This window comes from Daucus carota, chromosome 3 (genome assembly GCF_001625215.2).
Source record: "Daucus carota subsp. sativus chromosome 3, DH1 v3.0, whole genome shotgun sequence".
Classification (NCBI taxonomy): Eukaryota; Viridiplantae; Streptophyta; class Magnoliopsida; order Apiales; family Apiaceae; genus Daucus; species Daucus carota.
The window spans coordinates 30,653,289-30,681,114 of NC_030383.2; the positions used below are offsets into that span (position 1 = coordinate 30,653,289).

The window sequence follows — 27,826 nt, forward strand, 5'->3', positions numbered from 1 at the left end:
CTGACAATTAATTTAATCAATATCTTTTATCCTTGATCATCCACTCAACCTTATAATTATGCAAGAACAAATATGCCTGCAGGACTAAAGCATAGTTATCTTTATGAGCTTTCAAGAGGACATCATCACCCTAATATATTTTTCGGACACGGTTTCCTTCTATAGTCAATATCCCACTATGTATATAATGTCATTGCCCAATACATAAATTCGTAATTTAAAATAAATTACTTAATTTATGAGTCAAGGCATGTGCATTAAATACAAGTGTCAATCACTATATCCGGATTAAGAACTTAAACATTAATAACATCATAGAATCTTAGTTCTTTATTGTCAGAATTAAAGAAACAATTATTCTACTATTTTGATCCCGTTCAATATACACAAAGTATACAAGTATTATTCAATAGTCAAGATAAACTATTTCCAAATAATATTTCAGCCGTTCCAGTGGTTTGTCTAACACCACCTCGACTGTGAACCTTTATTATATTATATTAAGAACTCGACAATCTAATCTTCTGCTATCCCATTTGATACTAGATTGTCTACAATATATAATATACAGACAATGTGAAAACATGCATTGAAGATTCTCAAATAATTGTTATATACTTCAAACGAATATTTCAGTATAACCCTAACAATCTCCCACTTATACTCAAGATATTCTTTGAGTATATCAGTGTCTATTACAAGCAATCCTCTACCAACTATATATAACTATGTGACCAAGTATCTGACTCCTATCGCTTCCACGTGCTCCTGAAAAGCCTTAGCTGCTAAGCTCTTCGTGAAAGGATCTGCCCGGTTATCCTTCGATGCTTTGTCAGCCACAATGATATCTCCTCGCTTAACGAACTGTCGTATGAGGTGATACTTACGCTCTATGTGTTTCGCTGCCTTATGGGCCCGTGGTTCCTTGGTATTCTCCACAGCACCAATGTTATCACAATAAACCGTGATTTGCTGTGGCAGATTATGAACCACATCCAAATCCAGCAGGAAGTTTCGGAACCATATAGCCTCTTTGGCTGCCTCCGAGGCTGCCATATATTCGGCTTCCATGGTTGAGTCTGCGATGCATTTCTGCTTCACACTCCTCCATATTACGGCTCCACCTCCCAAAGTAAAAACACATCCCGAGGTGGACTTTCTCTTATCCTTATCTGCTTGGAAATCCGAATCGGTATATCCCAGAGGCAATAAATCAGAGGACTTGTAAATCAACATATACTCCTTAGTCCTTCGCAGGTACTTGAGTATTGCTTTTACAGCACTCCAATGTTCCTGTCCTGGGTTTGACTGGTATTTGCTAACCATGCCCACGGCAAAGCAGATATCAGGCCTCGTACATAACATTGCATACATTAGGCTCCCACATGCCGAAGCATAAGGAACTGCCTTCATGTTCTCTATCTCCTTAGGTGTCGAAGGACACTGCCTCTTTGATAGAGTAACTCCATGTCTGAAGGGTAAATTACCCTTCTTGGAGTCATGCATGTTAAAACGAGCTAATACGTCATCTATGTAGGGCTCCTGAGATAAAGCCAACATCCTTTTCTTGCGATCCCTTATAAGTTTGATCCCAAGGATGTATGCTGCTTCACCTAAGTCCTTCATTTCAAATTGTTTGAACAACCATGCCTTTATTGAAGACAACATCTTAACATTGTTTCCAATAAGTAAAATGTCATCAACATAAAGCACTAGAATAACCACTGCATTTCCCTCACATCTCTTATACACGCATGCTTCCCTTGGGCACTGATCAAATCCATACGACTGGACTGCCTGATCAAAGCGAATGTTCCAATACCTAGAAGCTTGTTTAAGTCCATAAATAGACCTCTTCAGCTTACATACAAGATGCTCCTGGCCTTCTTTAATGAATCCTTCTGGTTGCTGCATATAGATGGTTTCCTCAAGATTTCCATTAAGGAAAGCTGTCTTGACATCCATTTGCCAAATCTCATAATCGAGATGAGCTGCTATAGATAAAAGAATACGGATTGACTTAAGCATGACTACCGGCGAAAAGGTTTCCTCATAATCGATACCTTCTTTCTGAGTATACCCTTTCGCAACAAGTCTTGCTTTCCAGGCTTTCACCTTTTTGTCTGATCCCCTCTTTTTCTTGTAGACCCACTTACATCCAATAGGTTTTACACCTTTAGGTGGTTCCACGAGCTCCCGGACCTGATTAGAATACATTGATTCCATCTCAGAATCCATTGCCTTTTGCCAAAGACTTACATCTTTGTCTTGTATTGCCTCTTCGTATGTCCGGGGATCATCATCATATTCACCAGAGACCAAGTCCGAAGACTCTCCCAAAAACATGAATCTGTCGGGCTGTCGAACAACCCTCCCACTACGACGAGGAACTGGTACGGTATTAGTGACCGGTTGCACAGTCTGTTGTGGTTGTTCTACTTGTACTACAGGTTCATTATTCGTCCCTCCCACTAATTCCTCTAAAACGATACTACTCATGGGTTCGTGATTCATTATATAGTCTTCCTCTAAGAATCTTGCATTGGTGCTAACAGTGACATCCCGATCCTTAGGACTATAAAATAAATAACCTTTTGTTCCCATGGGGTAGCCTACAAACAGCTTTACTTCAGTACGAGATTCTAGCTTAGTCGCGTTCTTGTTCAGCACATGTGCCGGACAACCCCATATCTGAATGTGTCTCAGACTTGGTTTGTCCCCGGTCCACAATTCTAAAGGGGTTTTAGGAACCGACTTAGAAGGTACTAAGTTCAGAAGATAAGCTGCTGTCTCTAAGGCATGTCCCCAAAACGACTTGGGTAAATCCGAATAACTCATCATCGATCTAACACTCTCTAAAAGAGTCCGGTTCCTTCTCTCTGCTACACCGTTCTGCTGGGGTGTGCCTGGTGCAGTCAACTGGGATTCTATCACATTCTCTGATAAATATTCCCTGAATTCCCCAAGCAAGTATTCGCCACCACGATCTGATCGTAGTGACTTGATACTTTTATTATGTCGCTTCTCCATTTTAGCTTTCTACTCCTTGAATTTATCAAAGCACTCAGACTTACGGCGCAACAAATAAACGTAACCATATCTAGAATAATCGTCAATAAAAGTGACAATACTCATAACCACCTCTTGCTTGGATATTCATAGGTCCACATAAATCAGAGTGAACCAATCCTAACACTTCTTTGGCTCTATTCCCCTTTGCCTTGAAAGGCCTGTTGGTCATTTTACCTTCCAAGCAGGATTCACAAACTGGAAATGGCTCCACTGCCAATGAGCCTAAAGGCCCGTCTACTACCAGTCTTTGAATCCTCCTCAAGTTAATATGACCTAATCTCAAGTGCCAAAGATATGTTTGGTTCAAACTAGAAGGTTCCTTTCTTTTATTAGAGGTAGAAGATGTGTTGTTCAATACCCTATGTTGTAGTTGCAGTGCAGGTTCACTAGGATTAATTATATACAAATTGTCTTGCAATGTACCAGAACATATAATCCGTTTATTCATCATAATAGAAACATTACGATCCAAACAAACATTATAACCATCCAAAGCAAGTTTACAAACCGAAATCAAATTCCTTCTAAAAGAAGGTACATAAAGACAATTGTTCAAAACCAAAATCCTATCGGAACCAAAAGATAAATGAATAACTCCTACTGCAACTACTGCTACTTTCGTAGCATCTCCCATGAACACGTATATCTCGCAATCTCTAAGCATTCTGGATTGCTGGACTCCCTGCATAGAGTTACAAACATGATCAGTGGCTCCAATATCTACACACCAAGTGCTCGTAGATATAGCCGCTATAAATGTTTCTGTAACTAGAGAAAGAGACATACCAGTATTGTTTGTCTTGTTAGGAAGAGGACAATCCTTTTTCCAATGACCCGACTGCTTGCACCGGTAGCACTTCCCCTTAGGCTTTTTCACACCACCTTGAACCCCCACTGCCTTCACAGCTTGCTGTGTCTGAGCCTTTTTCTTCTTCTTATTGCCTTTCGGCTTAGAGGAAGAACCTTTCTCAGCCACATTCACTTGAACACTCTGGCGAAATAATCCTTCAGCTGCCTGAAGTTCTGTCAGCAGTTCCGCAAGACTATACTGCCTCTTGTTCATGTTGTAATTCAAGTGGAACTGCTCAAAACTCTTGGGCAAGCTCATAAGGACAATGTCAATTTGGGTTTCCCCGTCAAGCTCAGCACCAAGGATCTCTATCTCATTCAGATGTGACATCATCTTGAGAACATGATCCCTTACAGGTGTACCTTCAGCCATCTGAGTGTTCATTAAAGCCTTCACGGCTACTTGCCTAGCAGCCCTATTCTGATCTCCAAAAGTTCTTTGAGATTAAAGAGCATATCCGAAGCAGTGGCCATAGCCTGATGCTGATGCTGCAAAACACCCGACATTGCTGCCAGAATGTAACATCGCGACATCTCATCAGCCTTTGTCCACCGCTTATAATACTCTTTCTCCTCATCAGGAGCATCAACAGCAGGCTGCTCAGGCTTGGGTTCATAAGTGCAAAACTTGTACTCCTCAGCAGTCAACACAATGTCCAAATTACGTTTCCATTCAATATAGTTAGGTCCGGTAAGTTTGTTATCCTTAAGTATGGTGAACAGTGGATTAAACCCCATTATATCCTGAGAATCATGCATGAAAAAATCACATTACACATATAGAAGGGTGCATAAAAATTAAGACCTATTGGTTCCTCTAACAATTATTAAAATTAAATGCACTAACGTTTAAACACCATAAGTTTCTGGTACGTCACGATGGGTGACATGTATACCACCTAAATTTGTTTAAACGTTACTTCGGTCCTATTACTAAACAATAAGCCACGTTGGGGTGGTCTATATTATTTTTCATAGCTAAGTGTATACTATCATCAAATCTTAAATTACCCGAAACCTATGGAACTTGGCACGCCACGATGGGCGGCATGTATACCTTCCAATATTTCTTGAATAGAATACTTCAATTCAATATTCGTGTCTGGTTTGATTTCTAGGCAGTGGAGGAGTCACATCGGTCTCACTTAATACCCATAAGCCTTAGAAATCGCCCTAAATCAGAGATAAAGAAAATTCGTATCTATTCGTATTAATTTAAGAAGTTTGTTCCAGTAATATCTATAACATTCTAGACACCATAAATTACATGCCACGATGGGTGACGTATACATAATTTATATTCGTCTTTATGTTAAATTACATACAAACAATGATGGAGACCATGGGATTTAATATCATATTAATTCCCTCTCCCACTTAGAATTTACTTTGAGGATTTTAATCTAGATGCATCGCCCTATGTTAGTTCTTCGAAGTCCACATGCATACTATCATGGTTATAGCAACACAAAAAACACATTACATGGCAGCATACTAGCATGATTAAAGCATTAATTAAAAACATCCCTATGTCTATGTCATTCTAGCATGCGAAGGGTTAGTATCACATGGCATAACAACACAAACAAGAAACACATAATAACAATAATCAAGAATCATAATAAAACACATCCACTATTATGGCCCCGGAAAAATCAGCTTCGAATTCATCCTTTGACAGAATCCAGAAAACTTCGAGAGCCCGTTTGGAGGCCTAAACGGCCTCAGAATGCCTCGAAAAACCCCGAAAACAGCCTCAAAAACACCTCAACCGGGCTCTGCCGGGTTGTAGCTACCTTCGTCTCGTTCTGCCATTTCCGAAAAGTGCTCGTTCGCCCAAATCGGACATCGTATGCAAAAGTTACGACCAAAACAGTGCAGCACCCCCGAAACCCTAATCGCAGCAGCGGAAGATCTCTGTTTCTTGCATCCCCGTTGATCAAACAATTACATACAAATTGTACAGACGAACCAGCCTATTCTATTACATCAGATCATAATCTAAAACAATTACAAATTGAATTACAAGATTAAACTATCACGATCACCCACGTGATTTACAACAGCCACGATAAACCACGTGGAATCCAAACATAACAAAGTAATTAAAACATGGCCATAATAGTGGACAACGACCTTAATCATAGAATCACTATATACATGCATATATAATCATGACATGGACTACATATCATAAATCGCAGAACCGCAACCTCGCTATGATACCATTGTAGGAACAATCGGACCTTGGCCCTACGTTTTATGATACTTATTAAAAGTTCGAACAGAATATTAACCTTAATCGCTACAGCGCAAGCGATTCAAATCCACGTCTTCTACTGTATTCCTTGATTCTCCTTGGACGAAGTGTGGCCTTCGATCTCCCAAGGTGTGCCTCTCCTTAAAGCTCCGAAAACCAAAACCCTAGCTGTCTCCTTGAGAAAAACGTCTGCCTCTCTCGTACTCTAGGATTAATTCGTTTTGGTGTGTCTTTCAGCTTTAGGAGAACGAGAATATATATAGGCTACAGTAGGGATCATGGATCATTAGGTCAGGCCTTCCAATGACATTCCGGGCCAGGCCCAATGTCATTAAATATTAATTCTATCCACTAAAGAATTAATATTTGCACTACCTTTCCTAATTCCGTAAATTAATTATTTAATTCGGCTCCCATATTAATTGCTTATAAATTCCCCATGTTTAAGATATCGCATGTCCATTAATTAAATTAATTTCTGACAATTAATTTAATCAATATCTTTTATCCTTGATCATCCACTCAACCTTATAATTATGCAAGAACAAATATGCCTGCAGGACTAAAGCATAATTATCTTTATGAGCTTTCAAGAGGACATCATCACCCTAATATATTTTTCGAACACGGTTTCCTTCTTTAGTCAATATCCCACTCTGTATATAATGTCATTGCCCAATACATAAATTCGTAATTTAAAATAAATTACTTAATTTATGAGTCAAGGCATGTGCATTAAATACAAGTGTCAATCACTATATCCGGATTAAGAACTTAAGCATTAATAACATCATAGAATCTTAGTTATTTATTGTCAGAATTAAAGAAACAATTATTCTACTATTTTGATCCCGTTCAATATACACAAAGTATACAAGTATTATTCAATAGTCAAGATAAACTATTTCCAAATAATACTTCAGTTGTTCCAGTAGTTTGTCTAACACCACCTCGACTGTGAACCTTTATTATATTATATTAGGAACTCGACAATCTAATCTTCTGTTATCCCATTTGATACTAGATTGTCTACAATATATAATATACAGACAATGTGAAAACATGCATTGAAGATTCTCAAATAATTGTTATATACTTCAAACGAATATTTCAGTATAACCCTAACAGCTTCCTCGTTGATTTTATTCTTGTCAGTTTCAACAACAGTTTTTCCACTATCAGACTCAGATGAGAGCACGGGTGTTTCAACCTGTTGATCACTTTCTTCCTTGTTTCGCTCTGTTGCTGATTCTTTTTCCTTCGTAACCTTTCTGGACCTCAAGGTGACAGCTTGTACCTGTTCTTTCACTTCCTTCTTGCCCGGATTGGCCTCAGTATCACTAGGAAGAGTTCCTTGTGGTCTATTAATCAACGCATTAGCAATTTGCCCAATCTGATTCTCCAAAGTCTTGATTGACACCGATTGGCTTTTAACCATTAGTCTTAATTCCTCCAATTCTGATCTTTCATTGGAAGACTGTCCAGCCACCCCATGATTTTGTTGCTGGAATCCAGGTGGATGGAATTGCTACCTCGGTGCAAACTGTTGTTGAAAACCAGAAGGGTTAAAAGCTCTAGATCCTTGCTGCTGAAACTGTTGCTGTTGTTGTGGCATATAGTTCTGATTATTGCTCCAGCTGAAATTCGGATGATTCCGATTATTGGGATGATAAGTGGCCGGAGCTGGCTGTTGCGACCTCTGAAAGTTGCTCACAAACTGAGCAGATTCGCTCGATATAGCACACTAATCCGAAGAATGTGCTCCAGCACAGAGCTCGCAGACTGAAGGTGGCTGCTGATTTCCTAGATTTACCAAAGAATCCACCTTCATAGTAAGAGCCTTAAGCTGAGCAGCTATGGCTGAAGTAGCATCAACATCCAGAATCCCTGCTACCTTACCCTGATGAAGACGCTGAGTAGGATTCTGATATTCATTCGCGGCCATCATCTCGATCAACTCATAAGCCTCATCATAGCTCTTAGCCCATAGAGCTCCACCAGACGCTGCATCGAGCATTGGCCTCGTTTGAGGATCCAAGCCATTATAAAAGCAATTTATCACCATCCAATCAGGCATCCCATGATGTGGGCACTTTCGAAGCATCTCCTTGTAGCGTTCCCAAGCTTCACATAAAGTTTCACCAGACAGCTGAGAGGATTAAGTGATAGCATTCCTGATTGCAGCTGTTTTGGCCATAGGGAAGAACTTAGTAAGAAATTTCTGTGCCAGATCCTCCCATGTCGTAATAGATCATGCAGGAAGAGAATGCAACCATCCTTTAGCTTTATCCCTCAGAGAGAATGGGAACAACCTCAATCTGATGGCATCGTCAGTAACACCATTGAACTTGAAAGTGTCGCAGATCTCAATGATGTCCCGAATATGCGTATTAGGATCCTCAGTCGGAGAACCCCCAAACTACATTGAGTTTTGCACCATATGAATAGTGCTCGGTTTGATCTCGAAAGTGGTGGCCTGACAATGCTCGACTGAATGTCATTGATTTTAGGCTCAGAGAAAGACTTAAGAGCCTTAGTATCATTCACAACTGGTGGTCGATCACCCATTGTAGTACTCACTATCGTTTCTGCTTTTGCCAATGCTTCTTTACGGGCCTGAGAATGTGTTCGCATACACGTCGCTCAAGTACCTGAAACACACACAACGAAATAAAAGTGAGAAAAGAATCCAAGTCACTGAACTTTAACGACCACTGATGACAAGCACATAAACTAAAATATAACACCGAGTCCCCGGCAGCGGCGCCAAAAACTTGTTCGCACAAAATCACGCAAGCGTACGTGGACACAAGTAGTATAGAATCAAATTCAGTTCGTTCCCACAGAGACTAATGTATTCAGAAATATGCACTTATGCACTAATGTATGATTATTATCCAATGCTCAGACAATTAACAAGTTGGTTGGTTTTTATCTAAATTAACTAACTAAAGTCGACTTATAACTAAGAGAATTAAATTGAATTACTTATGAGAATAAAACATGGGATTCTAACTTCAATTTATACTTCCTTCAGAGTTATGCCTTATCGATATGTGATGATTGATAACTAATCAGATAACACGAAACTGATACACGCTAACTGTCGTTATACGTGCACCATACTGCTACACATCCACAATTAAGATAGAAGGTAAACAGACACCAATTATGCTTAGACCCTATATGTCTATAGAATTTGAAAACATAACGGTTGAAGAACAAGTTATCTATCAAGATTACATAGGGCGATCCAAGATGGTTAAAATCACACCACTAATCATGTATATCGAATACATAATCCTATGTTCGCATGGCAAGTTCTAAATCAATATATCCACTGTCGCTTCAATAAAGATTAACCCACAACTTAGATGTTAGCTACGCATCTAAGAAGAATAAGCACAACCAATACGAAGAAATCAAACATTCATCACACAAATAATTAAGGCAAATCAACTACTGAAATCCATATATAAATCCGCTAGAATCCCACGATAATAATTAGTTCATAATCGAACTTCTCATCATCATGGGAATAAGAGTAAATATGGTACTGAATAGGAAAAACAAACTCAAAGTACGAGAATAAGAGTTAAGAAACAAATCTGAAACGAGCATCCAAAGTTACGCCTACTTCGAAGAATTACAAAGGTAAAAACTATGAAATTCGATCTTGATCTTCTCCGTAGCCGTCACGTGCTCCTTAGCATGTTTCTAGGTTATGTTTTTAGTTCCCCAAGCCTTTCTTGTACTTCCCCAGCGAACGGGCCTTCAAATGGATCAAAAACGGTCAAAACGGGCCAAAAATCCCGCCCAGAGTGTGAGGCGGGGGCCTCACAGCTCAGGCGGGGGCCTCACAGCTCAGGCGGGGGCCTCACAATGGCAGAACGCGCACCCGACACTTCTTTGCCCATAACTCTCTCCTCGTGCATCCGATTTCTTCGCCGTTTTTTTTCAAAGAAAGCTATGATTCTCCTCTTTGTCCTCCTTCCAAGAAACCTACACAACACAACACTAAAAAATATCAAAAACATCAAAAGCTTGAGGCCATTCCATCGTTTTAAGTCAAAACGAAGGCTTCCAAGTGGATACGAAATCCACTTATCAGTACTGGGGCCCCCACTGCTGAAGTGGCACTGCCACGTCACCCTGCCACGGCAGCAGGTGCTGACGTTGCACTGCCATGTCATCTGCCACGTCAGCAGGGCCCCCCAGTGATGACGTGGCAGTACCACGTCAGCAGGTGGTGACGTGACAGTAGACCTGCCACGTCAGCAGCGGGCCTGCTGCCACGTCAGTAGTGGGCTCCCTAGAAAATTAAAAATAAATAAATTGGAGTGGTCATAGCAAAAATGGGAGTGGAAATAGTGGTTTTTAGGTTTGTATGAAAGTGTGGTTTGTAGTGGAATAGCCCATATATATATATATATATATATATATATATATATATATCTATATATATATAGGGGAGGGTTCTGGTACAAACTTACAAACTTTTTTTGTTCAACACATATATAACTTGAGTTCAACATTTTTTAAGATATTTTGTTGAACATCAATTAAAATTGTATTGGAGAAGTACATAAACTAATTTTTTTAATGTATGAACTAAGTTAAACGTATTATTAACCAATATTTATCTTTCTAAATCCTACCCAAACCCCAGAAGTATAGTTTAAGCATCTTTATAGATATATTCAACAAAATGATAATTAATGTTCTACACCCAATGTTGAACCCCAGTTACAAATGTGTTGAATACACGATTTATCTAATGCGTTATATTTAAAATTGTGATGTTTTTTCAAAAAATTTCAACACAGATACTTGCTATAACTAAGTATTAACAGTTTGGAAGATTAAAAAAAATTCAAAAAAAAATTTGTAAGTTTGTAACTTAAAAAAGTTTTTATTTGATCCTATCCCTATATATATATATATATATATATATATATATATATTCCTCTCTATTCTGATATATATATACTCTTTTGTTTTTGTTTTTATTAGATTTTCGTGTATATTGATTTATGTTTTGTTTGATTGTTTTTTTAAGGATATTTTGGAAGTGAGCTGTTACGTGTATGAGTACTCTTTTCTCATTCATTTAAGCTTTATTGTCTAAACGTCCGGAGTTATGCTTGCATGACTTTCAGTTAGATGAGAAACTTTTTTGTATGAAAGATATAAATAATAAATAAACTTGATAAAATATAAATATATTATTTTAAATACTAGAAGTCATAAATATTTTTAATCATGTTCTTACATTGTCACCTTACTCCAATTTTTTTGGATAGATTGTGCACAAAAACATCTAACTTAAATCTATGAGATAAGAAGTTTTATATTTTAATACTGTATATAAAGTCTTCACTTACAAGTTGCTTGAACGGAGCAAACAAATAATACATGAATAATTTTTTTCCTGTATACAAAATAATCATATAAAAATTAACAACAACTAACATGTCTCAAGAAAAAAACAAATATTATAAAATAAAAACCAACAAACATACATCACTAACAGTTAATTTATTGATATCATCCATCAATATCATGTCAAGACTATATTCTTTTCCCGTGTTTGGATTTGTCGACTCCAACATAGCCACATAGCGGTCTATAACTACCTTTCCTTGCAACAACTTTTATTTTTTTAATACTGTTTAAACAGCCTTCACTTATCGTTGCAGAAGAACAGCACCACCGAGTTAGAAATCGAGCAAGAAAACTATCACCAGAGAGAGGTGGGGTTGTGATATTGAGAGAGAGGAAGTTGCGTTTAGATAATTTAAAATCCTACAATCTCTAGGGGTATTTATAGGTGCAGACAGACTTTTGTGCTACTCTTTCCCATAATTAAATAATCTGAAACAAAATCAGATTAAAACTTTCAAGCTACTATATTTCATAAATAATCTGAAACAAAATCAAATTCTAAAATTTGCTTCTAATATACCCGAAACTAACAAAATCAGAAACTTTCAAGCTACTATATTCCATCAATAATCTGAAACAAAATCAGATTCTAAAACTTGCTTCTAATAGATCCGAAACTAAAATAAGTGATTCTAATTCTTGATATTTTTCATCCAAAAATTCCAGATAATTAAAAAAATAGAACGGAGCGATGTGAGAGGCGCCACCTACACGCCTCACGCTTCTCCTTTACATAAGTATATTGATTCGACAGAATACCACATCAATTTAAGATGAGAATAAATTCTCCGTACTAGACCACCTAGGGCTGAGCATAATTATCCGAAACCGGTTCAAACCGGCCGATCCAAACCGTCCAAACCGAATCTTTCGGTTTTATAACGGTTTGGTTTGTTTTTGGTTTTGGTAATTAGAAAATCGAAAATTTTTGGTTTGGTTTCGGTTTTCACTTTTAAACCGACCGAAATATCCGAACCGAACCGTTATCACATAAGTTATGTAATTAATTTTATAAATATAATTTAGGTATTTAAGTGTTCAAGTGTTGATCAATATTATGGATGTTTCTTACTTTTTAAAATTATTCTTCCTCTTTTTCTCCATTCTTACTTTATCTACTCGTCATTAATAATCAACCTTTCTTCTTTTTTCTCTTTTAAATAAAATATTTTGTTTAGTTTTAAAATAAAATGAATTATTTGTTTTTATAACAACGTATAAGGGTAGCACCTAAAATTATTTATATCAAATAATTGTACAAATTTCATCTTTATCTTTTATTAAGTATGTCGTTAAGTGATAAAAAAAGGGAGTACGCGAAATTATTTTAAATTAATAAAAGTTTATGATATTATTAATATTTTGGTATTAAACCGTCCAAACCGAACCGTGCTCACCCCTAAGACCACCCATCCTTTGTATAAATCTCTCGTAAGTAAATTATATTATATAAGTTCGAATTAAATGAAAATGTATATGATTATTATCATTTACTCTCTCGGTCTCCTTAACTTGTATTACTGAAATCGGGGACACGACACACACTTTAATGCTCCCGTAAAATATTTAATTTTTTATTTCAAAAAATAAAATACAAATAAGTTATAGGACTATATTTTATAAAAATATTGAAATGCGTGTTAAATAATGAAAAACTTTAAAAATGAGTGGAACAGAAGAGTAGACGCTAGTTATTTTAAAATAAATAATTATAATATTATTTTAAAAATAAACAATAATACCCGGTAATTTTAATAGACTCAACGTTCATTTTAGATATTTAGATATTATTTTTATTATTTGAATTCATCCATAACCAAATGTTTTTGCGGAGATTCAGTATCATACTGAGCCAAATAATAAAAGAAAAGAAAAGATACTCAGAATTTTATTAAGAAGGGTCGGTTAAGCGAATTTGACACTAGTTTAATTTATATTACTTTCTAAACATAATTTTATTTTATCTAAAAATAATCATAAAAATTATTTCTGAAAAATAAATATTATTTTTAAAAGATATGTAATGTGAAATAGCTCTTAACTACTATCCTTATATGAAAGATATATAAATATATATATTTTTCAAAAAAATTCAGGCCGAACTGGCTGCACGATGCACATTTGACTTTTTTTTTTTTTATCAAGACGATGCACATTTGACTTGTTCGATGTTTCGTATCCACCGATAAAGCTCCTTTGAAATGAGCTTTGTGGTTCAAAATTTGGTTAATAATTTTACTGGATTTATGGCCCCTCCACTAAAATTGCCAGTGGATACTGCCCAACCTACTGGTTCACTGTCAACTCCAAACTCTAAAATCAAATGACTTCAATTATACTCCCTCCGTCCCAATCAATAGTATACATTGGGGGACGGGGGCGCGGCACGGATTTTAATGCTTCAATATAATATAGTTCTATAAATTATTTTTAAGATTTTCTTTTTATGTATAAAAGTATAACATTTATACTTTTATACAAAAAAAGAAAATCTTAAAAATAAGTTGTAGAACTATGTTTTATAAGCGCCTTAAAAAGCGTGTCGAGCAGTAAAAAGGAAAGGAATACAATTGACTGGGACAGAGGGAGTAAACTATTTTCTCTGTCCTGAAAAAAAAAAATTATTTTCTTTGTCTCTCTCATTTCTTTACAGTTACTATTTTGGGATGTTCTTCCCATTTTTTTACGTTACTATAAATAATAAGTTTTTCTCATCATTACACTCACTATCAGGAACACAGGGAGAGTGGAGACCAACTAATACAAATTAAATTCGGTTGATCGTGGCGGAATCAGGAGACCAACTCATCCGGAGCTAAAAAAAATATTTGAAACTCAAATATTTAACAACAATTAATTGAAGAAAAAAAATATCAGTTAATACAAAGATTTTTGAATTTTATCCGGAGTTCAAAAAATTTTCTTCATATCATTTTTAGAGAGCATCCGTAGCTGGAAAAAAACTTCTACTGGGTTTCGGGCCGGGGCTCCAGCCCCACCAAGTCGTCAACATTATAAAAACATCGTAACATCACCCCTCTGACGTAATGAAATAATATTTTAATAATATGGCCATCCTTTAATGATTAAAATTTTATATCATACGAATTAGTGTATTTTTGAACAATGATATCGATCAGAAACTATGCTAAGAATATATTTGATATTATATTAAACAGACTTGGTTTGATCAAATTACGATCGTTAGCCATACCTAAGAAATTGTAGGAATACAATAGAATCATTTAAAAGTCTACTAAACAAATTCTGAATTCAATATACAGCTGCGGAGTATGGTTTTCTGTCAACAACTTGGAACCGGAAACTGACTAAAAATAAAACAATCCATCTACTCCCAAGTCCCACCCTCCCATTTTAGGGTTAATTATCTAGTTGGTTACGGAAGTGGGCTTAATGTATCAAATTGGTCACTGAACTCAAAACGGTATCAAGATGGTCACTGAAGTGGCCATAAATATCAAACAGGTACTTTGAAATATAAGTTCAAGCAGTAAAAATATTATTTATAAAGTTTTACACATTATTTTTGAATGTTACCGAAACCAAGTAAAAGGTTATGACTTCTAATATTTATGATAATATATTTGGATTTTATCAAGTTTATTTATTATTTATTTTTAATTAAAACAGAGAAAATAACTATATAATAAAATATAAATAATAAATAAACTTGATAAAATATAAATATATTATTTTAAATACTAGAAGTCATAACCTTTTAGTTGGTTGTGGTAACATTTAAAAATAATGTGTAAAACTTAATAAATAATATTTTTACTACTTGAACTTATATTTCAAGGTACCTGTTTGATATTTATGGCCACTTCAGTGACTATCTTGATAACGTTTTGAGTTCAGTGACCAACTTGATACATTAAGTCCACTTCAATGACCAAATTGATAATTAACCCCCTATTTTAGTTGTCACTAGGGGTGTAATCGAGCCGAACCGAGTCGAACACTGCCAGACTCGGCTCGAGCTCGACTGAAAAGTTCGGGGCTCGAGTTCGAGTTCGACCGAGCCTTTAATTTCAATTTCGAAGCTCGGCTCGTAAATAGTTCGATAGGCTCGAGTTCGGCTCGAAATCTCGAATCGAGTCACCAAATATTGACAAAAACTTAAAATATGATTGGTTCGACTCGAGTTCGATTCGATTAAATATATAAATTATAAATAAAATATTAAATATATTTGTAAAAAAATATTTATAATAAAAAAAAATTAAAAAATAATAGAGGCTCGATAAGGCTCGCGAACCTTACGAGCCGAGTAATTTGAAGCTCGAGCTCGGCTCGGTAAAACATCCAAATAGCTCGAGTTCGAGCTCGGCTCGATTATTACCGAATCAAATTCGAATATTTTACGAGCCGAGGTCGAATAGCTCACGAACTGTTTGGTTTGTTTACACCCCTAGTTGTCACATATCTATATTTTTGGTCAAATTAACTAACTTTTGTTCAATGATTGTGAGTCACTATTTCATTATTTTAAAAAACTGAAAATTACATCTTAAAATAGATTAAAAGTTATTTTCAGTGACATAGTTATTTTATTTTTTAAATTGATAAAATATTTAAAAAGTTCAGTCAAACTTTGGTCAATTTGACCAACATAATACCAAATGTGACAACTAAAAAGAGACGGAGGAAGTACAATATAAAAGGTGTTGTGTGATTACTATCAAAAACTAGTATGTATGTCCGCTTCTCAAGAGCATGCAAAATGTTTTTTAATAAAAAATGTTTATATAAATTTAATGTTATCCGAAAAAAATGTAGAAAAATGTTTTTGTGTATATTAAATGAGAAATCATCATGAAGTTTTCATTTGAAATTAATTTATATAAATGTTACTAAATAGTCTAATTTCATATTATGTATAATATTAGTGAAAAAAACGCGCTCCGCGCGAGTGAGAAAAAGTTAGAATATAAGACATTTTAAAAGATTTTTATGATCTATAGTTTTTGAATCCTTTTATCTTGTAATTTTAGCTGAAATATAAGAAAATCCTTTTATTTTGTAAAGCGGAAAAACACGCTTCGCGCTAGTGAGAAAATTATAAAATGTAAAACATTTTAGCAAAGTAAAATTTATGTAAATGCATGCATGCCTGCCCAACTAAGCAAATTAAAAGGACCGGGTAAAAGCTTGAAAGTGAAATCCCAAAGAAAGAGTTCAAATCATTAATCTGAGGAAGATGCTATTCCTATCAGCAACTACACATAGTCCAAGTTGGGGAAATGGTTTTGTATCCACAAGACCACAGAGCATTAATTTATGATGAGATAAGAGGATTTCTATTACTATGAACCAATAGATGTAGCTGAAATAAAAGCACACCAGCACCTCTGACTAATCCTCACATTTCAAGGTCTCTTGGCTACCTTCTACTGCTTACCACTGGCCAGGGTCTCAGATGAGCTTACACCTCCACAGATCCCCTTCTGAAGATGCTCCAAGCTAGGCACTCGCTGCATTGAAAAAGTTCTTTCTATCTTGTTTCCTTCAACAATGCCTGATGCAGAATGCTTTTGTGAATTATTTACCGGTGGAACCAGTAGTAAACCATTCTGGGCTCTCTGATCTTGAGCAGGCAAGTGACTCATAGGAGCAGGCTGATAGAAGTGTTGTTTTTGAACATCTTGAATAGTATCAGCTGATGTGTCAGACGGGCTCCCAGAATATGATGGCAACAGTCTCTTCAGCCATCTTCACCTGTAATACACATGCCAAAAAAAAATAATAGAGAAATAGCTTCCAATGCAAACTACAAGCCTTTACAATTTTTATGGCAAAGGAAACTTTTTAGGCAGCTTTGTATGCACTAATAAATAACATGAGAAACCACATAGAGTACTGTTGTAGGTTTCAGACCTCAACTTGCAGTCAAAAGCAAGATGCTCAGCTATACCTTAGCTGTGATGGTCTCGATATCAGCTTTTAGAACTCTGTTGTCAACAGCTGCATCATTGTACCCTATGTCCGTAAGACGTTTCAGCAGCTAGCTATGTCCAAAGTTTATAGAGAAAACATGAACTTATGAGATCAATAATTTCAGAGAAGATTCTGTCTTTGCTGCAAGCTATGTCCAAAGTTTAAGAGAAAATATGAACTTATAAGATCAATAATTTTCAAGTAATACTTCTAACTACCAGAAATTATACCGAATGTGTAGAGTGTAGCGAACTACAAAAATTTCCTCTTGCATATCATATTAATAAGCATCACCTTCCCGTCCATATACCATATGCAAACATATTTATATACAAAGATCATGCGTGCCTATTTTTGAAAAGAAATCCTAAAACCACAAATCAAATGTACCTAAGAACCCGAAAATTCTGACCACTTCTAATTTATAACGTAATGCTTTATAGTAGGATAGAAGCTAAATAATGGCAATTCCAGCAACTTATCTTGAAAAAGACTATTTTATTCATCAAAGACGTATTTTCCCCATAATTCATGAAATCTTGTGTTCTTTGCAACAGATAATAGAAGGAAATGAGTTAGGCTAAACCTCTAAATGCTTTTCCTTATTTTATATATCATAATAAGTTGACTGCTCTGACTTGAACATAAATTATACAAACTTGACTGAAAATGATTTATCGGCACAACAAAAGGCCAAAACAGTTAAACATTTGTATGCATTAATAGAAGAGGGCACAATCTTAATAATGCACCAAGAGCAATAATGTGTTTAAAAGTACACTTAAAGAATCAAAACAAAGACTAAAGAAACCAATATAGTGCTTGAAGATACTAACCCTTTGTAGGAGTCTGAGATACTAATTGTGATGTATTTGTTGCTTGTGATCCATTATGAAGCAGAGCAGCAGAATCTTGTAGTTTCAAAGAGGCCTCCTATGTTCAAATGTGCATAAACTTCTATTACACAATGCACTAATCCTAACGAACAAAGGAAAATCTATTTAATTTGTCAATCCTAAACTTTAACATCCACCTCGAGTACACATATAAAAACTTGATGCTTAGCCTTAAGCCAAAAACATGCAAAACCAAACTCATCAGAGAGCAAAAAGAAAATGTTGATTCGATTTTCCAAAGTAAAATCTTATAATTGGAAGCCAATCTAGATCTAAGATACTGACTAACAGACACATATTGAGGGACAAAACATGAAATCTAAAATCAACCAGACTTGTAGCACAATCAGTTTTGCTGACATTACATCGTTCACAGATATAATAACCGTGCCATTTTACTTCCTTATTTCAAATTATAATGATACAAGCGAAAGGCAACAAATTAATTTACATTAAAATAGCTCTAGAGGTGAATACGGTAATCAAAAAGTTTAAAGGTAGTTAACAGGTCTTATATACTGTGTCTTGTTCTTTAATATTCTAGAAGAATACAAAGTGTTAATCATATGAACATGATACTAAAGAACGTGCACCAGACCTTAGAGGTGAGAACACTTTGTTGCCAGACTTGATCAAACCAAGACCCACTGCTTGACATATAGCTTCACCAAGAGCTTCCTCTGTTTGGAAAAAAGCAACAGTGTCAAACATTGTATAACCAATTTCAATTACATCCAGCACATCAAATATCAATTCCAACCAGCTCAATTAACGAAACTCGTGTACTATCAATCACCAAACTGACAATTACACAACTCCAAAGCAAACCCGGATCCAAAAAATTCGCCACAAATAAATAAAGCCAAGATTTTTCACAAAATCCATTGAAAAGCAAATTTCAAGAACACAAAAAGACCCACAAGCCAGAGACACCAAGAAACTCAAAAATCAGAAACACCCGTCAACGAATCACCAAATTAATAAACACTATATACCTAATTAAACAGTATAAGTGTCTAACTTACTCAGATATCGCAACTCAACAACAATTTCAATCACTTACAGTCACAGATTCTCGTAAGCTAACAGATCTTCTAATTAACCATCATCTACAATCCAAACAAATAATATAAACAGTGTTTTCTTTTCTTTTCTTTTATTTTCTCGATAATGAACAGACTCAAGCACACAATAAACAGCTCTTTTCGATGAAACTGATTCAATCACACCAAAAAGCATATACATATACAAAGAAAACGATGAGATGAAATGAAAATCAGTTAATCACCATCTTGGAGGGGGAGGAGACACTCGTAGGAGATTTTGAAGCGGAAGGGTTTGGGAAGGGGGATGGATTGTCCAAAACGGTGACGTCTGTGATGTTCACAGCACCCATTGCTAAACCCTAGTTACGCGGAAGCTAAAATAATTGGAATCGAGCGAGTGGTGAGAGCGAGACGACCCTCTTGGACTCTCTTTTTCCGGAGTGATGCCAGGACGACCTTCAGGGCTAGACTGGTGCAAGCGCGCTTAGTTGGTCCGATGAGTTTCGCCCGGCGATCGTGGCTGGTGAAGAAGGGATACTAAATAGACACAAATATAATAAAGGGGCAATTTATCTTTTCACTTGCCCTTTATATTTTTCAGCTTTAAAAAAATATTTAATTATTAAACTGTTAAAATTCAGGAAAAAAGAGAATTGAAAAGGAGGTCTCTCAAGCATGACACGTCACCTGCTGGGAACCTCCTTTATATAAATATATAAGATTGTTTGTTATTTATTATGTAATTGTTTTTTCATTTGCAAACTTATATTCTTTTTTTTTTATTTTTGATAAGTTATGCGGATTTTGTTACAGAAATTTAACTTCTCTTTTGCAGTTCAATCCTACACAGAACTGACCAAAATTTAATTACACCAAAAAGCAGTATCAGGTATCCTTTTTCATTACGACCTTTGTTTACTTAATGCACTTTTTAATGTGATAAAACGTATAAAAAATATATAAAAAGGAAAAACTTTAAATACATGATTTTTTTTATTGCCTAAACTGCTAACCCCTCAAACCCGAGATTTTTTCAATGACTTCCCTCTCAAAAGAATCTTACTACAAAAGTATTGGTTTCCATAACTATCAAAACACAATGAAAAGTTACACTATAAAAAGGAAAGGCTTCTACCTCAAGCATGTGTACAACTTGCCCCATCTTAGCCCGCTCAGAGGATGGAAGTATATACAATGGAGGCACAGGATCAATGCGCGCTTCAATGCTTTAGGTGGTGGATGTACTTCAATGAGATTATCTATTAACTCTTCTCAACGACGACTTGCAACCATCACTTTAAACCAATCAACCAAGTTCATCTGCAATGTGGGAATTAAAACAGTATGGAATAACATGGCTATAATCTATATAATATAAGAAAGGGAGAAGGAATTAAAACAATTAGTACTTACCTCTCCACTAATACTTATCAACCATGGGCATTTTTGTGGAAACAGGGACAGTTTGCAATAAAATCCTGGAAGCAATATTCATCCTTTATTTTCTAAAATTCTTATCTGTCAATAATGCATCAATTCTCTATCTTAAAATTGTTTTCTTCCTATACCCTGCTGTTAGAAAAAAAATTATGACAATCAAACTGTTAGGCCGAATTAATTCACTATATAAATCAATATAATGAACACAATCAATAACAGATTACTCAAATAAGAGAATTAACAAAGTAAACTCTTATTCACAAAACTCAGTAGGTTACAAAAACTCTCTTAGTGATTTATATCTTATCACTAAGAGCTGCTGGGTTACAAGAATAATATTCTCGATGTTCTAACTCTTCTAGAGTAAACCCTAATCTGTGTTTATATACACAGTTACACGATATCTACTGATTGATTAATAATTATCTGCTTCCTAAAATAATCTAATCAGTAGCTATCCTTCTGCTGTCCTGATCTGCACAATCTCCATTGATCTTTATCTTCCTTATTTAGTCAGATCTGCTCCTGAAAATCAGCCGCCTGCAAACTCTGATCATCGATAAACTCTGATCCAGCTGTCAGTCGTTAAACTCTGATTTCCAGCTAAACTCTGATATTTGCTTCTGCACACTAAACAAGTTAGATACCTGTGACATCATCAAATATGTAACAATCTCCCCCAACTTGTACATTAGACAGAATGAACAAGTTATATATATGTACTGATGATGTCAAAAACTATCAAGGACAAATGCATAAGATAATTAATTTACACAATTAATTACAACTTACAGAACTAGCAGACCTATCTATCAAATCAACCTATATCCATAGCTTTCTCTGACAAACTGGTTGATCAGATTTTCTTCTTTCAGCTTCAAGGTCTGTATCATCTGGGCTTTAACATTTCTGAGTTCTTCAGTTTCATCCCCAGTCTGATAAATAGCTGCTCTCAAGGCATTCACCTTGCTTCTTTGCATTGCCTCTCCAAGCTGAATTACCCTTGGTCTGTCTGCATCATTATTGTAACCCAAGATTCTGGTGTTTGCAATAGTCTCCATCACAGAGATATTCTTTTCCATACAAATTTCAGAACCATCATCTTGAGCTATCTTTGGAATGTATTCTTCATCGGACTTTACTCCATAAAATCTTCTCTTTTCATTGATAGTCCTTTTCATCAGATCAGACCACCTCTGAGTAGCTTCATTCTTGATCTCCAACATATAATGGAAGTGTTCAAGCTCTCTCAGAGATTTCAGCAAAAGATCAGCTTCTGAGATTCTGTAAACTCTTCCAGACTCCAGAAATATAGCAATTTTCTCTTTATCTTCTGGCCCATCATGAGTATCCATGAGGATCTGCACTGATTCAACTTTATCTAGATCCTTCTGAGTGACAGCATCTCCCACTTTCTCAGTCAGAGGATAAGGATCTCTGAAAGTGGTTGCTGAACTTGTTTGAATTTTCTCCTTCCGGTGACCTAGACCAGTTGTGTCATAAGCTTCCTTTCCTCTGGTTCCATGAGTCCTTATTCTGGTGAGCATTGGACTTTCCTTGTACAGACTTGTACCAAGGCTTCCAAAGAGACTCCTTTTCTTCTTATCTTGAGTCTTCTCAGAGTTTATCTTCAGCCAGGAGGCTTTAGCATCTTCATTCTTATCTTCTGTTACTGGAGCTTTAACTTGAGCATTGTCAGAGGTTAAAGTCATGTCAGAGATTCACCTGTCATCACCTTTCTTCTTCTGGTTAAACCAGCTTCTTTTTCTTCTACTTGATCAGATACATCAGCAATTATGTTCACATTCTTGCTTAGCTTGATCATCCTCTGAGAAGAATTTTCTGATGCTATCTTGATCATTGATTTCTTTATCACAGGAGGAACTGGAGGAACTCCATCAACAGGTTTCTTCCCTTTGTCTTTTGAATCAGACTCAGATTGAGTTTGAGACCTGGTTCTTGGTCTGTTGATGTCAGTGTAGTTCATCTCACTGATTACTATCCCCTTTTGCTTTGGAGTCTTCTGTTTTTGTGAGGGATCAGTAATCTGTTTTTGCTCATCAGACTTTGTCTTGCTGATCTTCTTCTTCTCAGCAGCTAGTCTTTCTTCCTCAAGTCTGATAGCTTCTATATCCACTCCTGGATTTTCCTGTTCAAAAATTTTCCTTGCCACAGCTTCATCAATGGCTTGCAAAGAAGGAGATTTGTAGAAAAAGGTGGTTTCTCTGCCTCTGAACTTCAGAGTTTGGCAGAACTTCTGAGACTCAGGGTCTCCAGCTTCAATTAGCTTATCAGCTCCAGGAATCAGATCCTCTTTCTTCTTTTCAACCACAGAGTTCACAAGAGCTATTTCTTTAGATATAACATTTGAATCTCTGACTGCTTCACTTATGCTCTTAACTTGAGACATAACAGTCAGCTCCATTGACTTGTGTTTTTGAGACTCTCTGGGTCTATCAGAGTTTGCTCCTTCCTTATTGCTCATTTCCTTTTCTTTGATCTGTAGCAGCTTTGGCTTGTCAGCCATCTCCCTTTTTCCTTCCTCATCACCATCTGGCCTTTTCTTATTCATTTGCTGGTCAGATTTGCATTTGTCTTTGGATATTTTCTCCCCCTTTTTGACATCAGCAGAGGTGAGAACTTGAACCAGCTGAGCCACAGAAGAACTCAAATCAGCCAGAGTATGCTGCATTGAAGTTTAAGTGGCCTCAATAGAAGTAAGTCTGTCTTCAATAGAAGGAGGTGTAGCTCTGCACATCCTTTGAAAATAGGTTAAGTTACAGACTCTTCTTCTGGCAGGCACAGAAGATGGAAGTGGAGAGCTTGGAACTATAGGAGCTCTGATAGGAGAAGATTCTCTGACTGGTGACAGTGCTGTAGTTTGAGAATCATCCTTGACTTGTGTAGTATCTCTGACTTGATCAGAGATAGACAGGTGAAGATCAGGGATCTGTACAGGAATAGATGTAACTTCTGTTGCATCATTATCTTCATTCTCATTAACAAAAATACTCAGAGTATGAGATGCCAGAGCTTCAGTAGCTGCATCAGAATTTGCAGCTGTAGTAATCTCCTGAGCAGGACCTGCATCAATAGCTTCAGGTTGAATCAGAGAGTCTTGAATCATCTGCAAGACAATCTCTATCTGTGCATCTTCTGATTGACTGGGCACATCAGAAGCTTTTTCTGACACTTGAGCATCAGCTGCAACAATATCTTCATGTTGAATCAGAGATTCTTGATTCAACTTCAGCCCTTCATCTGATTTTGCCACTGCTGGTTGATCATTATGTGCAGAGATTGATTCTGACATTTGGATGTCAGCTGCCACAATGTCTAGTGAAACTGCAGAGATGGGTTCAATCAGGATTGGCTCTGCACCTGAAGGTTGCTCAGAGAGTGGAATCAAAGCCTGTATGGGATCCTCTGACTGAGGTGGCTCAACAGTCAGGTCAGTGATGGTGGTTGGCTTGATTTTCTTTCTCTGTTTCTTTGCTGGTGGAGGAGGTGGAGGTGCTTCATCAGAGTCAGAGTCTGATATCTTCTGAAGGAATCTTCTTTTTCTGGGAGGAGGAGAGGGTTTGGTTGGGGATTTTAAGGACCTGAGAACCCTCTTTGGTGAAGATGTTTCAACTGGCCCTTTTTGGGAAGGACCAGAGGGTAAGATTTGGTCAGTTTTTACAACTGGTCCTTGTTGAGAAGGACCAGAGGTTGGAACGGTGTCTGTTTGAACAGTAGAGGTGGAAGGTTGCGGTATGTTCTCATCAGAGAATATGGGTCCATATTTGTCTAGCATGGCACCCCTCAACTTATCCTGAACTGTGACAGGAATGGCAAAAACAGGTACATTGGGTTTCTTACTGTCCTTCTTGATTAGATCAGTGAATGCACGTTTTGTAATCTTAAATGGGAGTTCATTCCCAGATTCAGGTATTGGGACAGCAGGAAAGCAGTAAGAGAATATAAGCTGACAAAATCTAGCATAATATACAACATTCATATTCTCTTTTCTCCTATCTCCTATGAATCGCAGTATAGAGGTAGCATAATCAAACTTAAGATTATGAATCAGAGAATACCCGATTTGCTGACTGAAAAGAGGTATAACATCAAAATTGCTACATTTATTTCCAAAGGCCCGTGTGATGCAGTCGTAGTAGAAACTCCATTCCTTGCATAGATGTGGACGTTTAAGTTCCCCCATCTTATCAGTGCTTGCTAAGTAGCCGAAAAAGTTCATCATCATATCTCTCAAAGTTTGAATGGGAACTGGAGAATCAAATTTGTTGTGATCAGGAAGATGAAGAGCCTTCCTGATTGTTGCTGGTGAGACAAAATACTCCTGACCATCATATTCACAGGTCAGAGATGGAGAGCCATGGTCACCACCATCATCATAATTAGCAGTCCTCAAGAAGGTGAGAACCTGAGAGGGAGAGATTGACTCCGGCTGAGTCAGAGCATACATAAGCTCACTGTGAGCGAGAAAATCCTGAATAAGATGAAACTCCTTGGGGGCTTCATCATTGTCTAGGATGGCAGCATAGTTGTTGGTGACAAACTTCGCCCCATTGAACTCAAATGCTGTAGTCGACATAGTTTCTGAGAGAAAATGAGAGTTTAAGTGAGTGTATGTAAGGTGTTTGATGAAATGTGTAGGAGAAAATGAAAGCAGAGTTTGAGAGAGAGAGAGAGAAACAGTAAAATATCGTGTGTAAAAAGTGAAAAAAAAATTTCAAAGACGATATATATGTGTGTATACACGATGTACTGGCTCGTAGTGGTAGTGGGACACGTGGCAAGTGTTTAACGGTAAAAAAAATTGTAGTGGAGAGATAATGATGACAGGCGTGTGAATCTGAATTACTGTGCAACAATTACCGAGAAAACACAATTATTCACCCTGTTTTTCTCCACTCAGGAATTCAAATGGATTTTGTACCGTTTGACAATCTAATATTCTCGTGACCAAAAATCATTTATTTTAAACTCCGACTTGAATCAGATGTTTGACCATTGACCAGAGTTTAAATAAATGGCAGATTATGAGACAAAACAGAGATTGTTCATCAAATTTTGTATTGATGAGAGATAGACATTGAAAGTCTGAATAGCAATTTTTCCTCAGAGTTTGCAAATGATTATTTGAATTTTATCAAAAATCACTCGATGTCATAAAATTTGTTAATCACAAATGCGGAGTGAAAGGTGTGTGTTGACATGATTCTTCTATTGTCACAGAGATTGACAAATTTCTTAAAAAAAATATTAGAAAGAATCAGATGTACAGAAGATGTTTTAACCATCTCATAAGCCGAGTTTCTCACATTATGGATCAGAGTATAAGTTTTCTTCTCTGTTGTAATACATGTATCTTTTGACAGGAAACTTCTCAGGGTAAGTGAGTCATAACCTTCATCAGATTTTTATTTCTCAGTGTATTTCTCCAGTAATCAGAGAATGCGAAAGGTCTCCAAGAAAAATACAATTTTTCTGATGCATTTTGCTTAATACCAGCAGTGCACTTGGATCTTTCCTTTCACAGAATTTCTAAGATCTCAAAGGAGTACCCGAGATCTCTCTTTTTTTTTTGTTGTGAGAGAAGAAACAAGTTTGTTGATCCATATCTGAGACTTATTCACTCTTAGATTATAATGGGAATAAAGCAAGTTCGTCATTGAGTGCATGTCTAATATTTAAGAAGTAAGGCAGTCTAGGCAACAAATTTAAATCATGTTCTGTGTAACACAGATTTCCACATATGTAATATCACAAAAATTAGACTTTAAAGATGTTCATGACTTAATTCAAGTATTTGCAACATATTCTTCACAGGAATTTCTCTTATCAGTGAAAATTCATGTCATCAAAGTTTGTCAGGTCAGAGTATAAATATCAGAGTTTGTCAAATCAGAGCATAATCATCAGAGTTTAGATCAGAGAATAACAGATGCAGATGTTGATCAAGTATATAAAGAAATTAATAACAGATATCTTATTATGAAATGTAGCAGAGTTTAGAGAGGATCAGATATCATCCCTAATTCGTTTACAAGTCTTGTGAATGTTGCTTCAGCCAAGGGTTTGGTGAAGATATCTGCTAACTGCTGATCTGTTGGGACAAAGTGAAGTTCTACCGTTCCTTCCATCACACGTTCTCTGATAAAATGATATCTTATGCTGATGTGATTGGTCATGGAATGTTGTACTGGATTTCCCGTCATAGCAATTGCACTTTGGTTATCACAGTAAATAGGAATTTGAGTAAGAGATAAACCATAGTCCAACAATTGATTTTTCATCCATAAAATCTGAGCACAGCAGCTTCCTGCAGCAATATACTCTGCTTCTGCAGTAGATGTTGAAATTGATTTTTGTTTCTTGCTGAACCAGGACACTAGTCTTCCTCCAAGAAATTGACAACTCCCACTTGTGCTCTTTCTGTCTATTTTGCACCCTGCAAAGTCTGCATCAGAGTAACCAATCAGTGTAAAGTCTGATTCTCTGGGATACCAGAGTCCCATCTCAACTGTTCCCTTGAGATATTTGAAAATCCTTTTGACTGCTACCAGATGTGGTTCTCTTGGATCTGCTTGAAATCTTGCACAGAGACAGGTAGCAAACATGATATCTGGTCTACTAGCAGTTAGATATAAAAGTGAGCCTATCATACCTCTATAGTTAGTAATTTCTACTGGTGATCCAGTATTTTTATCTAACTTGGTGGCTGTTGCCATGGGAGTTGTAGCAGCTGAACTCTCCTGCATACCAAATTTCTTTAGTAGGTTCCTGGTGTACTTAGACTGATTAATGAATATACCCTCATCAATCTGTTTCACTTGTAGTCCCAGAAAATAGCT

General features: G+C 36.4%; 1 long non-coding RNA gene and 1 other non-coding gene across 2 annotated transcripts; one reads left to right on the forward strand and one right to left on the reverse strand.

The window, feature by feature from the left end:
* Positions 1-8,256: 8,256 nt before the first annotated feature.
* Positions 8,257-8,363, forward strand: LOC135151899 (small nucleolar RNA R71). The gene has a single exon (XR_010290806.1). It is a non-coding gene; the product is annotated as a small nucleolar RNA R71 (small nucleolar RNA).
* An 8,502-nt stretch (positions 8,364-16,865) lies between these two features.
* On the reverse strand, positions 16,866-20,029 carry LOC108213975 (uncharacterized). The gene is made up of 4 exons (XR_001805428.2): positions 19,769-20,029; positions 19,079-19,160; positions 18,421-18,517; positions 16,866-17,655 (listed from the first exon to the last, which is right to left on the reverse strand). It is a non-coding gene; the product is annotated as an uncharacterized LOC108213975 (long non-coding RNA).
* Between the last annotated feature and the right edge of the window lie 7,797 nt (positions 20,030-27,826).